Below are 17,423 nucleotides of genomic sequence, written 5' to 3'. Positions count from 1 at the left end.
TAACAAAACTCCTTCGCATTGTAACAAGCCTCCCAAACCTTGTAACAAACCTCCCACGCCTTGTAACAACCTCCCACGCCTTGTAACAAACCTCTCACGCCTTGTAACAAAACTCCCACACCTTGTAACAAACCCTGTAACAAACCTCCCACGCCTTGTAACAAACCTTGTAACAAACCCCCCACACCTTGTAACAAACCTTGTAGCAAACCTCCCACACCTTGTAACAAACCTCCCACACATTGTAACAAACATCCCACACCTTGTAACAAACCTCCCACACCTTGTAACAAACCTCCCTCACCTTGTAACAAACATCCCACACCTTGTAACAAACCTCCCACACCTTGTGACAAACCTCCCACACCTCGTAACAAACCTCCCACACCTTGTAACAAACCTCCCACACCTCGTAACAAACCTCCCACACCTTGTAACAAACCTCCCACACCTCTTAACAAACCTCCCACACCTCATAACAAACCTCCCGTACCTTATAACAAACCTCCCACGCCTTGTAACAAACCTCCCACACCTTATAACAAACCTCCTACACCTCATAACAAACCTCCCACACCTTGTAACAAACCTCCCACACCTTATAAAAAATCTCCCACACCTTATGACCTCCCACACCTTATAACAAACCTCCCACACCTCATAACAAACCTCCCAAACCTTGTAACAAACCTCCCACACCTTGTAACAAATATCATATGCCTTGTAACAAACCTCCCTCACCTTATAACAAACCTTTTGACAAACCTCCCACACCTTGTAACAAACCTCCCACACCTTGTAACAAACCTCCCTCACCTCGTAACAAACCCCCCTCACCTCGTAACAAACCTCCCACACCTCGTAACAAACCTCCCACACCTTATAAAAAATCCCCCACACCTTATGACCTCCCACACCTTATAACAAACCTCCCACACCTCATAACAAACCGCCCAAACCTTGTAACAAACCTCCCACACCTTGTAACAAATCTCCTATGCCTTGTAACAAACCTACCACCCCTTGTAACAAACCTCCCACACCTTGTAACAAACCTCCCACACCTCGTAACAAACCCCCCTCACCTTGTAACAAACCTCCCACACCTCGTAACAAACCTCCCACACCTTATAACAAACCTCCCACACCTTGTAACAAACCTCCAACACCTCGTAACAAACCTCCCACACCTCTTAACAAACCTCCCACACCTCGTAACAAACGTCCCACACCTTGTAACAAACCTCCCACACCTCGTAACAAGCCTCCCACACCTTATAACAAACCTCCCACACTTTATAACTTTGTAACTCCCACACCTTGTAACAAACCTCCCACATCTCCCACACCTTATAACCTCCCACACATTATAACAAACCTCCCGCATTTTGTAACAAACCTCCTGCAGCTTATAACAAACCTCCCACACTGCGTAACAAACCTCCCACGCCTTGTAACAACCTCCCAAACATTGTAACAAAACTCCTTCGCATTGTAACAAGCCTCCCAAACCTTGTAACAAACCTCCCACGCCTTGTAACAAACCTTCCACTCCTTATAACCTCCCACACCTTATAACAAACCTCAACAACCTTGTAACAAACATCCCACACATTGTAACAAACCTCCCACACCTTGTAACAAACCTCCCACACCTTGTAACAAAACTCCCACACCTTGTAACAAACCCTGTAACAAACCTCCCATGCCTTGTAGCAAACCTTGTAACAAACCTCCCACACCTTGTAACAAACCTTGTAACAAAACACCCACACCTTGTAACAAACCCTGTAACAAACCTCCCACACCTTGTAAAAAACTTTGTAACAAACATCCCACACCTTGTGACAAACCTCCCACACTGCGTAACAAACCTCCTTCACGTTGTAACAAGCCTTCCACACCTTATAACAAACCTCCCACAACTTATAAAAAACCTCCCACAGCTTGTAACAACCTCCCACACCTTGTAACCTACCACACCTTGTAACAAATCTACCACACCTACCACACCTTGTAACAAACCTCCCACACCTCTTAACAGACCTCCCACATCTTATAAAATACCTCCCACAGCTTGTAACAAACCTCCCACACCTTGTAACCTCCCACACCTTGTAACAAATCTACCACACCTCCCACACCTTGTAACAAACCTCCCACACCTCTTAACAAACCTCCCACACCTCGTAACGAACCTCCCACACCTCAAAACACACCTCCCACACCTCGTAACAAACCTCCCACACCTCTTAACAAACCTCCCACACCTTATGACAAACCTCCCACGCCTTGTAACAAACCTCCCACACCTTATAACAAACATCCCACACCTCATAACAAACCTCCCACACCTTGTTACAAACCTCCCACACCTTGTAACAAACCTCCCACATCTTATAACCTCCCACACCTTATAACAAACCTCCCACACCTTGTTACAAACCTCCCACACCTCGTAACAAACCTCCCACACCTTGTAACAAACCTCCCACACCTCGTAACAAACCTCCCACACCTTATAACAAACCTCCCACACCTTGTAACAAACCTCACACACCTCGTAACAAAGCTCCCACACCTCTTAACGAACCTCCCACACCTCGAAACAAACCTCCCACACCTTGTAACAAACCTCCCACACCTCGTAACAAACCTCCAACACCGTATAACAAACCTCCCACACCTTATAACCTTGTAACTCCCACACCTTGTAACAAACCTCCCACATCTCCCACACCTTATAACCTCCAACACCTTATAACAAACCTACCTCATCTTGTAACAAACCTCCTGCAGCTTATAAAAACCTCCCACACTGCGTAACAAACCTCCCACGCCTTGTAAAAACCTCCCACGCCTTGTAACAAACCTCCTTCACGTTGTAACAAGCCTCGCAAACCTCGTAACAAACCTCCCACGCCTTGTAACAAACCTCCCACTCCTTAAAACCTCCCACACCTTATAAAAAACCTCAAAAACCTTGTAACGAACCTCTCACGCCTTGTAACAAACCTCCCACGCCTTGTAACAAACCTCTCACGCCTTGTAACAAAACTCCCACACCTTGTAACAAACCCTGTAACAAACCTCCCACGCCTTGTAACAAACCTTGTAACAAACCCCCCACACCTTGTAACAAACCTTGTAGCAAACCTCCCACACCTTGTAACAAACCCTGTAACAAACCTCCCACACCTTGTAACAAACCTCCCACACATTATAACAAACCTTGTAACAAACATCCCACACCTTGTAACAAACCTTGTAACAAACCTCCCACACCTTGTAACAAACCTTGTAATAAACCTCCCACACCTCGTAACAAAGCTCCCACACCTCTTAATAAAGCTCCCACACCTCGAAACGAACCTCACACACCTTCTAACAAACCTCCCACACCTCTTAATAAACCTCCCACACCTCATAACAAACCTCCCACACCTTATAACAAACCTCCCACGCCTTGTAATAAACCTCCCACACCTTATAACAAACCTCCTACACCTCATAACAAACCTCCCACACCTTGTAACAAACCTCCCACACCTTGTAACAAACCTCCTTCGCATTGTAACAAGCCTCCCAAACCTTGTAACAAACCTCCCACGCCTTGTAACAAACATCCCACTCCTTATAACCTCCCACACCTTATAACAAACCTCAACAACCTTGTAACAAACCTCCCACACATTGTAACAAACCTCCCACGCCTTGTAACAAACCTCCCACACCTTGTAACAAAACTCCCACACCTTGTAACAAACCCTGTAACAAACCTCCCATGCCTTGTAGTAAACCTTGTAACAAACCTCCCACACCTTGTAACAAACATTGTAACAAAACTCCCACACCTTGTAACAAACCCTGTAACAAACCTCCCACACCTTGTAACAAACTTTGTAACAAACATCCCACACCTTGTTACAAACCTCCCACACTGCGTAACAAACCTCCTTCACGTTGTAACAAGCCTTCTTCACCTTATAACAAACCTCCCACAACTTATAAAAAACCTCCCACAGCTTGTAACAACCTCCCACACCTTGTAACCTCCCACACCTTGTAACAAATCTACCACACCTCCCACACCTTGTAACAAACCTCCCAAAGCTCGTAACAAAGCTCCCACACCTCTTAATAAAGCTCCCACACCTCGAAACAAACCTCACACACCTTCTAACAAACCTCCCACACCTCTTAACAAACCTCCCACACCTCATAACAAACCTCCCACACCTTATAACAAACCTCCCACGCCTTGTAATAAACCTCCCACACCTTATAACAAACCTCCTACACCTCATAACAAACCTCCCACACCTTGTAACAAACCTCCCACACCTTGTAACAAACCTCCTTCGCATTGTAACAAGCCTCCCAAACCTTGTAACAAACCTCCCACGCCTTGTAACAAACATCCCACGCCTTGTAACAACCTCCCAGACCTTGTAACAAAACTCCTTCGCATTGTAACAAGCCTCCCAAACCTTGTAACAAACCTCCCACGCCTTGTAACAACCTCCCACGCCTTGTAACAAACCTCTCACGCCTTGTAACAAAACTCCCACACCTTGTAACAAACCCTGTAACAAACCTCCCACGCCTTGTAACAAACCTTGTAACAAACCCCCCACACCTTGTAACAAACCTTGTAGCAAACCTCCCACACCTTGTAACAAACCCTGTAACAAACCTCCCACACCTTGTAACAAACCTCCCACACATTGTAACAAACCTTGTAACAAACCTCCCACACCTTGTAACAAACATCCCACACCTTGTAACAAACCTTGTAACAAACCTCCCACACCTTGTAACAAACCTTGCAATAAACATCCCACACCTCGTAACAAAGCTCCCACACCTCTTAATAAAGCTCCCACACCCCGAAACAAACCTCACACACCTTCTAACAAACCTCCCACACCTCTTAACAAACCTCCCACACCTCATAACAAACCTCCCACACCTTATAACAAACCTCCCACGCCTTGTAATAAACCTCCCACACCTTATAACAAACCTCCTACACCTCATAACAAACCTCCCACACCTTGTAACAAACCTCCCACACCTTGTAACAAACCCCCTTCGCATTGTAACAAGCCTCCCAAACCTTGTAACAAACCTCCCACGCCTTGTAACAAACCTCCCACGCCTTGTAACAACCTCCCACACCTTGTAACAAAACTCCTTAGCATTGTAACAAGCCTCCCAAACCTTGTAACAAACCTCCCACGCCTTGCAACAAACATCCCACTCCTTATAACCTCCCACACCTTATAACAAACCTCAACAACCTTGTAACAAACCTCCCACACATTGTAACAAACCTCCCACGCCTTGTAACAAACCTCCCACACCTTGTAACAAAACTCCCACACCTTGTAACAAACCCTGTAACAAACCTCCCATGCCTTGTAGCAAACCTTGTAACAAACATCCCACACCTTGTAACAAACCTTGTAACAAAACTCCCACACCTTGTAACAAACCCTGTAACAAACCTCCCACACCTTGTAAAAAACTTTGTAACAAACATCCCACACCTTGTTACAAACCTCCCACACTGCGTAACAAACCTCCTTACGTTGTAACAAGCCTTCCACACCTTATAACAAACCTCCCACACCTCTTAACAAACCTCCCACACCTCATAACAAACCTCCCACACCTTATAACAAACCTCCCACGCCTTGTAATAAACCTCCCACACCTTATAACAAACCTCCTACACCTCATAACAAACCTCCCACACCTTGTAACAAACCTCCCACACCTTGTACCAAACCTCCTTCGCATTGTAACAAGCCTCCCAAACCTTGTAACAAACCTCCCACGCCTTGTAACAAACCTCCAACGCCTTGTAACAACCTCCCACACCTTGTAACAAAACTCCTTCGCATTGTAACAAGCCTCCCAAACCTTGTAACAAACTTCCCACGCCTTGTAACAAACATCCCACTCCTTATAACCTCCCACACCTTATAACAAACCTCAACAACCTTGTAACAAACCTCCCACACATTGTAACATACCTCCCACGCCTTGTAACAAACCTCCCACACCTTGTAACAAAACTCCCACACCTTGTAACAAACCCTGTAACAAACCTCCCATGCCTTGTAGCAAACCTTGTAACAAACCTCCCACACCTTGTAACAAACCTTGTAACAAAACACCCACACCTTGTAACAAGCCCTGTAACAAACCTCCCACACCTTGTAACAAACTTTGTAACAAACATCCCACACCTTGTTACAAACCTCCCACACTGCGTAACAAACCTCCTTCACGTTGTAACAAGCCTTCCACACCTTATAACAAACCTCCCACAACTTATAAAAAACCTCCCACAGCTTGTAACAACCTCCCACACCTTGTAACCTCCCACACCTTGTAACAAATCTACCACACCTCCCACACCTTGTAACAAACCTCCCAAAGCTCGTAACAAAGCTCCCACACCTCTTAATAAAGCTCCCACACCTCGAAACAAACCTCACACACCTTCTAACAAACCTCCCACACCTCTTAACAAACCTCCCACACCTCATAACAAACCTCCCACACCTTATAACAAACCTCCCACGCCTTGTAATAAACCTCCCACACCTTATAACAAACCTCCTACACCTCATAACAAACCTCCCACACCTTGTAACAAACCTCCCACACCTTGTAACAAACCTCCTTCGCATTGTAACAAGCCTCCCAAACCTTGTAACAAACCTCCCACGCCTTGTAACAAACATCCCACGCCTTGTAACAACCTCCCACACCTTGTAACAAAACTCCTTCGCATTGTAACAAGCCTCCCAAACCTTGTAACAAACCTCCCACGCCTTGTAACAACCTCCCACGCCTTGTAACAAACCTCTCACGCCTTGTAACAAAACTCCCACACCTTGTAACAAACCTTGTAACAAACCTCCCACACCTTGTAACAAACATCCCACACCTTGTAACAAACCTTGTAACAAACATCCCACGCCTTGTAACAACCTCCCACACCTTGTAACAAAACTCATTCGCATTGTAACAAGCCTCCCAAACCTTGTAACAAACCTCCCACGCCTTGTAACAACCTCCCACGCCTTGTAACAAACCTCTCACGCCTTGTAACAAAACTCCCACACCTTGTAACAAACCTTGTAACAAACCTCCCACACCTTGTAACAAACCTCCCACACCTTGTAACAAACAGTCCACACCTTGTAACAAACCTTGTAACAAACCTCCCACACCTTGTAACAAACCTTGTAATAAACCTCCCACACCTCGTAACAAAGCTCCCACACCTCTTAATAAAGCTCCCACACCTCGAAACAAACCTCACACACCTTCTAACAAACCTCCCACACCTCTTAACAAACCTCCCGCACCTCATAACAAACCTCCCACACCTTATAACAAACCTCCCACGCCTTGTAATAAACCTCCCACACCTTATAACAAACCTCTTACATCTCATAACAAACCCCCCACACCTTGTAACAAACCTCCCACACCTTGTAACAAACCTCCTTCGCATTGTAACAAGCCTCCCAAACCTTGTAACAAACCTCCCACGCCTTGTAACAAACCTCCCACGCCTTGTAACAACCTCCCACACCTTGTAACAAAACTCCTTCGCATTGTAACAAGCCTCCCAAACCTTGTAACAAACCTCCTACACCTCATAACAAACCTCCCACACCTTGTAACAAACCTCCCACACCTTGTAACAAACCTCCTTCGCATTGTAACAAGCCTCCCAAACCTTGTAACAAACCTCCCACGCCTTGTAACAAACCTCCCACGCCTTGTAACAACCTCCCACACCTTGTAACAAAACTCCTTCGCATTGTAACAAGCCTCCCAAACCTTGTAACAAACCTCCCACGCCTTGTAACAACCTCCCGTACCTTGTAACAAACCTCCTTCGCATTGTAACAAGCCTTCCACACCTTATAACAAACCTCCCACAACTTATAAAAAACCTCCCACAGCTTGTAACAACCTCCCACACCTTGTAACCTCCCACACCTTGTAACAAATCTACCACACCTCCCACACCTTGTAACAAACCTCCCACACCTCTTAACAGACCTCCCACAACTTCTAAAAAACCTCCCACAGCTTGTAACAAACCTCCCACACCTTGTAACCTCCCACACCTTGTAACAAATCTACCACACTTCCCACACCTTGTAACAAACCTCCCACACCTCTTAACAAACCTCCCACACCTCGTAACGAACCTCCCACACCTCAAAACACACCTCCCACACCTCGTAACAAACCTCCCACACCTCTTAACAAACCTCCCACACCTCATAACAAACCTCCCACACCTTATAACAAACCTCCCACGCCTTGTAACAAACCTCCCACACCTTATAACAAACCTCCCACACCTCATAACAAACCTCCCACACCTCATAACAAACCTCCCACACCTTGTAACAAACCTCCCACACCTTATAACCTCCCACACCTTATAACAAACCTCCCACATCTCATAACAAACCTCCCACACCTCGTAACAAACCTCCCACACCTTGTAACAAACCTCCCACACCTCGTAACAAACCTCCCACACCTTATAACAAACCTCCCACACCTTGTAACAAACCTCACACACCTCGTAACAAAGCTCCCACACCTCTTAACGAACCTCCCACACCTCGAAACAAACCTCCCACACCTTGTAACAAACCTCCCACACCTCGTAACAAACCTCCAACACCTTATAACAAACCTCCCACACCTTATAACCTTGTAACTCCCACACCTTGTAACAAACCTCCCACACCTCGTAACGAACCTCCCACACCTCAAAACACACCTCCCACACCTTGTAACAAACCTCCCACACCTCTTAACAAACCTCCCACACCTCATAACAAACCTCCCACACCTTATAACAAACCTCCCACGCCTTGTAACAAACCTCCCACACCTTATAACAAACCTCCCACACCTCATAACAAACCTCCCACACCTTTTTACAAACCTCCCACACCTTGTAACAAACCTCCCACACCTTATAACCTCCCACACCTTATAACAAACCTCCCACACCTTATAACAAACCTCAACAACCTTGTAACAAACCTCCCACACATTGTAACAAACCTCCCACGCCTTGTAACAAACCTCCCACACCTTGTAACAAAACTCCCACACCTTGTAACAAACTCTGTAACAAACCTCCCACGCCTTGTAACAAACCTCCCACGCCTTGTAACAACCTCCCACACCTTGTAACAAAACTCCTTCGCATTGTAACAAGCCTCCCAAACCTTGTAACAAACCTCCCACGCCTTGTAACAAACATCCCACTCCTTATAACCTCCCACACCTTATAACAAACCTCAACAACCTTGTAACAAACCTCCCACACATTGTAACAAACCTCCCACGCCTTGTAACAAACCTCCCACACCTTGTAACAAAACTCCCACACCTTGTAACAAACCCTGTAACAAACCTCCCATGCCTTGTAGCAAACCTTGTAACAAACATCCCACACCTTGTAACAAACCCTGTAACAAACCTCCCACACCTTGTAACAAACTTTGTAACAAACATCCCACACCTTGTTACAAACCTCCCACACTGCGTAACAAACCTCCTTCACGTTTTAACAAGCCTTCCACACCTTATAACAAACCTCCCACAACTTATAAAAAACCTCCCACAGCTTGTAACAACCTCCCACACATTGTAACAAACCTCCCACGCCTTGTAACAAACCTCCCACACCTTGTAACAAAACTCCCACACCTTGTAACAAACCCTGTAACAAACCTCCCATGCCTTGTAGCAAACCTTGTAACAAACCTCCCACACCTTGTAACAAACCTTGTAACAAAACTCCCACACCTTGTAACAAACCCTGTAACAAACCTCCCACACCTTGTAACAAACTTTGTAACAAACATCCCACACCTTGTTACAAACCTCCCACACTGCGTAACAAACCTCCTTCACGTTGTAACAAGCCTTCCACACCTTATAACAAACCTCCCACAACTTATAAAAAACCTCCCACAGCTTGTAACAACCTCCCACACCTTGTAACCTCCCACACCTTGTAACAAATCTACCACACCTCCCACACCTTGTAACAAACCTCCCAAAGCTCGTAACAAAGCTCCCACACCTCTTAATAAAGCTCCCACACCTCGAAACAAACCTCACACACCTTCTAACAAACCTCCCACACCTCTTAACAAACCTCCCACACCTCATAACAAACCTCCCACACCTTATAACAAACCTCCCACGCCTTGTAATAAACCTCCCACACCTTATAACAAACCTCCTACACCTCATAACAAACCTCCCACACCTTGTAACAAACCTCCCACACCTTGTAACAAACCTCCTTCGCATTGTAACAAGCCTCCCAAACCTTGTAACAAACCTCCCACGCCTTGTAACAAACATCCCACGCCTTGTAACAACCTCCCACACCTTGTAACAAAACTCCTTCGCATTGTAACAAGCCTCCCAAACCTTGTAACAAACCTCCCACGCCTTGTAACAACCTCCCACGCCTTGTAACAAACCTCTCACGCCTTGTAACAAAACTCCCACACCTTGTAACAAACCCTGTAACAAACCTCCCACGCCTTGTAACAAACCTTGTAACAAACCCCCCACACCTTGTAACAAACCTTGTAGCAAACCTCCCACACCTTGTAACAAACCCTGTAACAAACCTCCCACACCTTGTAACAAACCTCCCACACATTGTAACAAACCTTGTAACAAACCTCCCACACCTTGTAACAAACATCCCACACCTTGTAACAAACCTTGTAACAAACCTCCCACACCTTGTAACAAACCTTGTAATAAACCTCCCACACCTCGTAACAAAGCTCCCACACCTCTTAATAAAGCTCCCACACCTCGAAACAAACCTCACACACCTTCTAACAAACCTCCCACACCTCTTAACAAACCTCCCGCACCTCATAACAAACCTCCCACACCTTATAACAAACCTCCCACGCCTTGTAATAAACCTCCCACACCTTATAACAAACCTCTTACATCTCATAACAAACCCCCCACACCTTGTAACAAACCTCCCACACCTTGTAACAAACCTCCTTCGCATTGTAACAAGCCTCCCAAACCTTGTAACAAACCTCCCACGCCTTGTAACAAACCTCCCACGCCTTGTAACAACCTCCCACACCTTGTAACAAAACTCCTTCGCATTGTAACAAGCCTCCCAAACCTTGTAACAAACCTCCCACGCCTTGTAACAAACATCCCACTCCTTATAACCTCCCACACCTTATAACAAACATCAACAACCTTGTAACAAACCTCCCACACATTGTAACAAACCTCCCACGCCTTGTAACAAACCTCCCACACCTTGTAACAAAACTCCCACACCTTGTAACAAACCCTGTAACAAACCTCCCATGCCTTGTAGCAAACCTTGTAACAAACATCCCACACCTTGTAACAAACCTTGTAACAAAACTCCCACACCTTGTAACAAACCCTGTAACAAACCTCCCACACCTTGTAAAAAACTTTGTAACAAACATCCCACACCTTGTTACAAACCTCCCACACTGCGTAACAAACCTCCTTCACGTTGTAACAAGCCTTCCACACCTTATAACAAACCTCCCACAACTTATAAAAAACCTCCCACAGCTTGTAACAACCTCCCACACCTTGTAACCTCCCACACCTTGTAACAAACCTCCCACACCTCGTAACAAAGCTCCCACACCTCTTAATAAAGCTCCCACACCTCGAAACAAACATCACACACCTTCTAACAAACCTCCCACACCTCTTAACAAACCTCCCACACCTCATAACAAACCTCCCACACCTTATAACAAACCTCCCACGCCTTGTAATAAACCTCCCACACCTTATAACAAACCTCCTACACCTCATAACAAACCTCCCACACCTTGTAACAAACCTCCCACACCTTGTAACAAACCTCCTTCGCATTGTAACAAGCCTCCCAAACCTTGTAACAAACCTCGCACGCCTTGTAACAAACCTCCCACGCCTTGTAACAACCTCCCACACCTTGTAACAAAACTCCTTCGCATTGTAACAAGCCTCCCAAACCTTGTAACAAACCTCCCACGCCTTGTAACAACCTCCCGTACCTTGTAACAAACCTCCTTCGCATTGTAACAAGCCTTCCACACCTTATAACAAACCTCCCAAAACTTATAAAAAACCTCCCACAGCTTGTAACATCCTCCCACACCTTGTAACCTCCCACACCTTGTAACAAATCTACCACACCTCCCACACCTTGTAACAAACCTCCCACACCTCTTAACAGACCTCCCACAACTTCTAAAAAACCTCCCACAGCTTGTAACAAACCTCCCACACCTTGTAACCTCCCACACCTTGTAACAAATCTACCACACTTCCCACACCTTGTAACAAACCTCCCACACCTCTTAACAAACCTCCCACACCTCGTAACGAACCTCCCACACCTCAAAACACACCTCCCACACCTCGTAACAAACCTCCCACACCTCTTAACAAACCTCCCACACCTCATAACAAACCTCCCACACCTTATAACAAACCTCCCACGCCTTGTAACAAACCTCCCACACCTTATAACAAACCTCCCACACCTCATAACAAACCTCCCTCACCTCATAACAAACCTCCCACACCTTGTAACAAACCTCCCACACCTTATAACCTCCCACACCTTATAACAAACCTCCCACATCTCATAACAAACCTCCCACACCTCGTAACAAACCTCCCACACCTTGTAACAAACCTCCCACACCTCGTAACAAACCTCCCACACCTTATAACAAACCTCCCACACCTTGTAACAAACCTCACACACCTCGTAACAAAGCTCCCACACCTCTTAACGAACCTCCCACACCTCGAAACAAACCTCCCACACCTTGTAACAAACCTCCCACACCTCGTAACAAACCTCCAACACCTTATAACAAACCTCCCACACCTTATAACCTTGTAACTCCCACACCTTGTAACAAACCTCCCACACCTCGTAACGAACCTCCCACACCTCAAAACACACCTCCCACACCTCGTAACAAACCTCCCACACCTCTTAACAAACCTCCCACACCTCATAACAAACCTCCCACACCTTATAACAAACCTCCCACGCCTTGTAACAAACCTCCCACACCTTATAACAAACCTCCCACACCTCATAACAAACCTCCCACACCTTTTTACAAACCTCCCACACCTTGTAACAAACCTCCCACACCTTATAACCTCCCACACCTTATAACAAACCTCCCACACCTTATAACAACCATAACAACCTTGTAACAAACCTCCTACACATTGTAACAAACCTCCCACGCCTTGTAACAAACCTCCCACACCTTGTAACAAAACTCCCACACCTTGTAACAAACCCTGTAACAAACCTCCCACGCCTTGTAACAAACCTCCCACGCCTTGTAACAACCTCCCACGCCTTGTAACAAAACTCCTTCGCATTGTAACAAGCCTCCCAAACCTTGTAACAAACCTCCCACGCCTTGTAACAAACATCCCACTCCTTATAACCTCCCACACCTTATAACAAACCTCAACAACCTTGTAACAAACCTCCCACACATTGTAACAAACCTCCCACGCCTTGTAACAAACCTCCCACACCTTGTAACAAAACTCCCACACCTTGTAACAAACCCTGTAACAAACCTCCCATGCCTTGTAGCAAACCTTGTAACAAACCTCCCACACCTTGTAACAAACCTTGTAACAAAACTCCCACACCTTGTAACAAACCCTGTAACAAACCTCCCACACCTTGTAACAAACTTTGTAACAAACATCCCACACCTTGTTACAAACCTCCCACACTGCGTAACAAACCTCCTTCACGTTGTAACAAGCCTTCCACACCTTATAACAAACCTCCCACAACTTATAAAAAACCTCCCACAGCTTGTAACAACCTCCCACACCTTGTAACCTCCCACACCTTGTAACAAATCTACCACACCTCCCACACCTTGTAACAAACCTCCCAAAGCTCGTAACAAAGCTCCCACACCTCTTAATAAAGCTCCCACACCTCGAAACAAACCTCACACACCTTCTAACAAACCTCCCACACCTCTTAACAAACCTCCCACACCTCATAACAAACCTCCCACACCTTATAACAAACCTCCCACGCCTTGTAATAAACCTCCCACACCTTATAACAAACCTCCTACACCTCATAACAAACCTCCCACACCTTGTAACAAACCTCCCACACCTTGTAACAAACCTCCTTCGCATTGTAACAAGCCTCCCAAACCTTGTAACAAACCTCCCACGCCTTGTAACAAACATCCCACGCCTTGTAACAACCTCCCACACCTTGTAACAAAACTCCTTCGCATTGTAACAAGCCTCCCAAACCTTGTAACAAACCTCCCACGCCTTGTAACAACCTCCCACGCCTTGTAACAAACCTCTCACGCCTTGTAACAAAACTCCCACACCTTGTAACAAACCCTGTAACAAACCTCCCACGCCTTGTAACAAACCTTGTAACAAACCCCCCACACCTTGTAACAAACCTTGTAGCAAACCTCCCACACCTTGTAACAAACCCTGTAACAAACCTCCCACACCTTGTAACAAACCTCCCACACATTGTAACAAACCTTGTAACAAACCTCCCACACCTTGTAACAAACATCCCACACCTTGTAACAAACCTTGTAACAAACCTCCCACACCTTGTAACAAACCTTGTAATAAACCTCCCACACCTCGTAACAAAGCTCCCACACCTCTTAATAAAGCTCCCACACCTCGAAACAAACCTCACACACCTTCTAACAAACCTCCCACACCTCTTAACAAACCTCCCACACCTCATAACAAACCTCCCACACCTTATAACAAACCTCCCACGCCTTGTAATAAACCTCCCACACCTTATAACAAACCTCTTACATCTCATAACAAACCCCCCACACCTTGTAACAAACCTCCCACACCTTGTAACAAACCTCCTTCGCATTGTAACAAGCCTCCCAAACCTTGTAACAAACCTCCCACGCCTTGTAACAAACCTCCCACGCCTTGTAACAACCTCCCACACCTTGTAACAAAACTCCTTCGCATTGTAACAAGCCTCCCAAACCTTGTAACAAACCTCCCACGCCTTGTAACAAACATCCCACTCCTTATAACCTCCCACACCTTATAACAAACATCAACAACCTTGTAACAAACCTCCCACACATTGTAACAAACCTCCCACGCCTTGTAACAAACCTCCCACACCTTGTAACAAAACTCCCACACCTTGTAACAAACCCTGTAACAAACCTCCCATGCCTTGTAGCAAACCTTGTAACAAACATCCCACACCTTGTAACAAACCTTGTAACAAAACTCCCACACCTTGTAACAAACCCTGTAACAAACCTCCCACACCTTGTAAAAAACTTTGTAACAAACATCCCACACCTTGTTCCAAACCTCCCACACTGCGTAACAAACCTCCTTCACGTTGTAACAAGCCTTCCACACCTTATAACAAACCTCCCACAACTTATAAAAAACCTCCCACAGCTTGTAACAACCTCCCACACCTTGTAACCTCCCACACCTTGTAACAAACCTCCCACACCTCGTAACAAAGCTCCCACACCTCTTAATGAAGCTCCCACACCTCGAAACAAACCTTACACACCTTCTAACAAACCTCCCACACCTCTTAACAAACCTCCCACACCTCATAACAAACCTCCCACACCTTGTAACAAACCTCCCACACCTTATAACCTCCCACACCTTATAACAAACCTCCCACACCTTATAACAAACCTCAACAACCTTGTAACAAACCTCCCACACATTGTAACAAACCTCCCACACCTTGTAACAAAACTCCCACACCTTGTAACAAACCCTGTAACAAACCTCCCACGCCTTGTAACAAACCTCCCACGCCTTGTAACAACCTCCCACACCTTGTAACAAAACTCCTTCGCATTGTAACAAGCCTCCCAAACCTTGTAACAAACCTCCCACGCCTTGTAACAAACATCCCACTCCTTATAACCTCCCACACCTTATAACAAACCTCCCACGCCTTGTAACAACCTCCCACACCTTGTAACAAAACTCCTTCGCATTGTAACAAGCCTCCCAAACCTTGTAACAAACCTCCCACGCCTTGTAACAAACATCCCACTCCTTATAACCTCCCACACCTTGTAACAAAACTCCTTCGCATTGTAACAAACCTCCCACGCCTTGTAACAAACCTCCCACACCTTGTAACAAAACTCCCACACCTTGTAACAAACCCTGTAACAAACCTCCCATGCCTTGTAGCAAACCTTGTAACAAACATCCCACACCTTGTAACAAACCCTGTAACAAACCTCCCACACCTTGTAACAAACTTTGTAACAAACATCCCACACCTTGTTACAAACCTCCCACACTGCGTAACAAACCTCCTTCACGTTTTAACAAGCCTTCCACACCTTATAACAAACCTCCCACAACTTATAAAAAACCTCCCACAGCTTGTAACAACCTCCCACACCTTGCAACCTCCCACACCTTGTAGCAAATCTACCACACCTCCCACACCTTGTAACAAACCTCCCACACCTCGTAACAAAGCTCCCACACCTCTTAATAAAGCTCCCACACCTCGAAACAAACCTCACACACCTTCTAACAAACCTCCCACACCTCTTAACAAACCTCCCACACCTCATAACAAACCTCCCACACCTTATAACAAACCTCCCACGCCTTGTAATAAACCTCCCACACCTTATAACAAACCTCCTACACCTCATAACAAACCTCCCACACCTTGTAACAAACCTCCCACACCTTGTAACAAACCTCCTTCGCATTGTAACAAGCCTCCCAAACCTTGTAACAAACCTCCCACGCCTTGTAACAAACCTCCAACGCCTTGTAACAACCTCCCACACCTTGTAACAAAACTCCTTCGCATTGTAACAAGCCTCCCAAACCTTGTAACAAACCTCCCACGCCTTGTAACAACCTCCCGTACATTGTAACAAACCTCCTTCGCATTGTAACAAGCCTCCCACACCTTATAACAAACCTCCCACAACTTATAAAAAACCTCCCACAGCTTGTAACAACCTCCCACACCTTGTAACCTCCCACACCTTGTAACAAATCTACCACACCTCCCACACCTTGTAACAAACCTCCCACACCTCTTAACAGACCTCCCACAACTTCTAAAAAACCTCCCACAGCTTGTAACAAACCTCCCACACCTTGTAACAAATCTACCACACTTCCCACACCTTGTAACAAACCTCCCACACCTCGTAACAAAGCTCCCACACCTCTTAATAAAGCTCCCACACCTCGAAACAAACCTCACACACCTTCTA

The sequence above is a fragment of the Lampris incognitus genome, chromosome 2, assembly GCF_029633865.1.
Source record: "Lampris incognitus isolate fLamInc1 chromosome 2, fLamInc1.hap2, whole genome shotgun sequence".
NCBI classification, from domain to species: Eukaryota; Metazoa; Chordata; class Actinopteri; order Lampriformes; family Lampridae; genus Lampris; species Lampris incognitus.
This window is presented reverse-complemented; position numbering follows the sequence as displayed.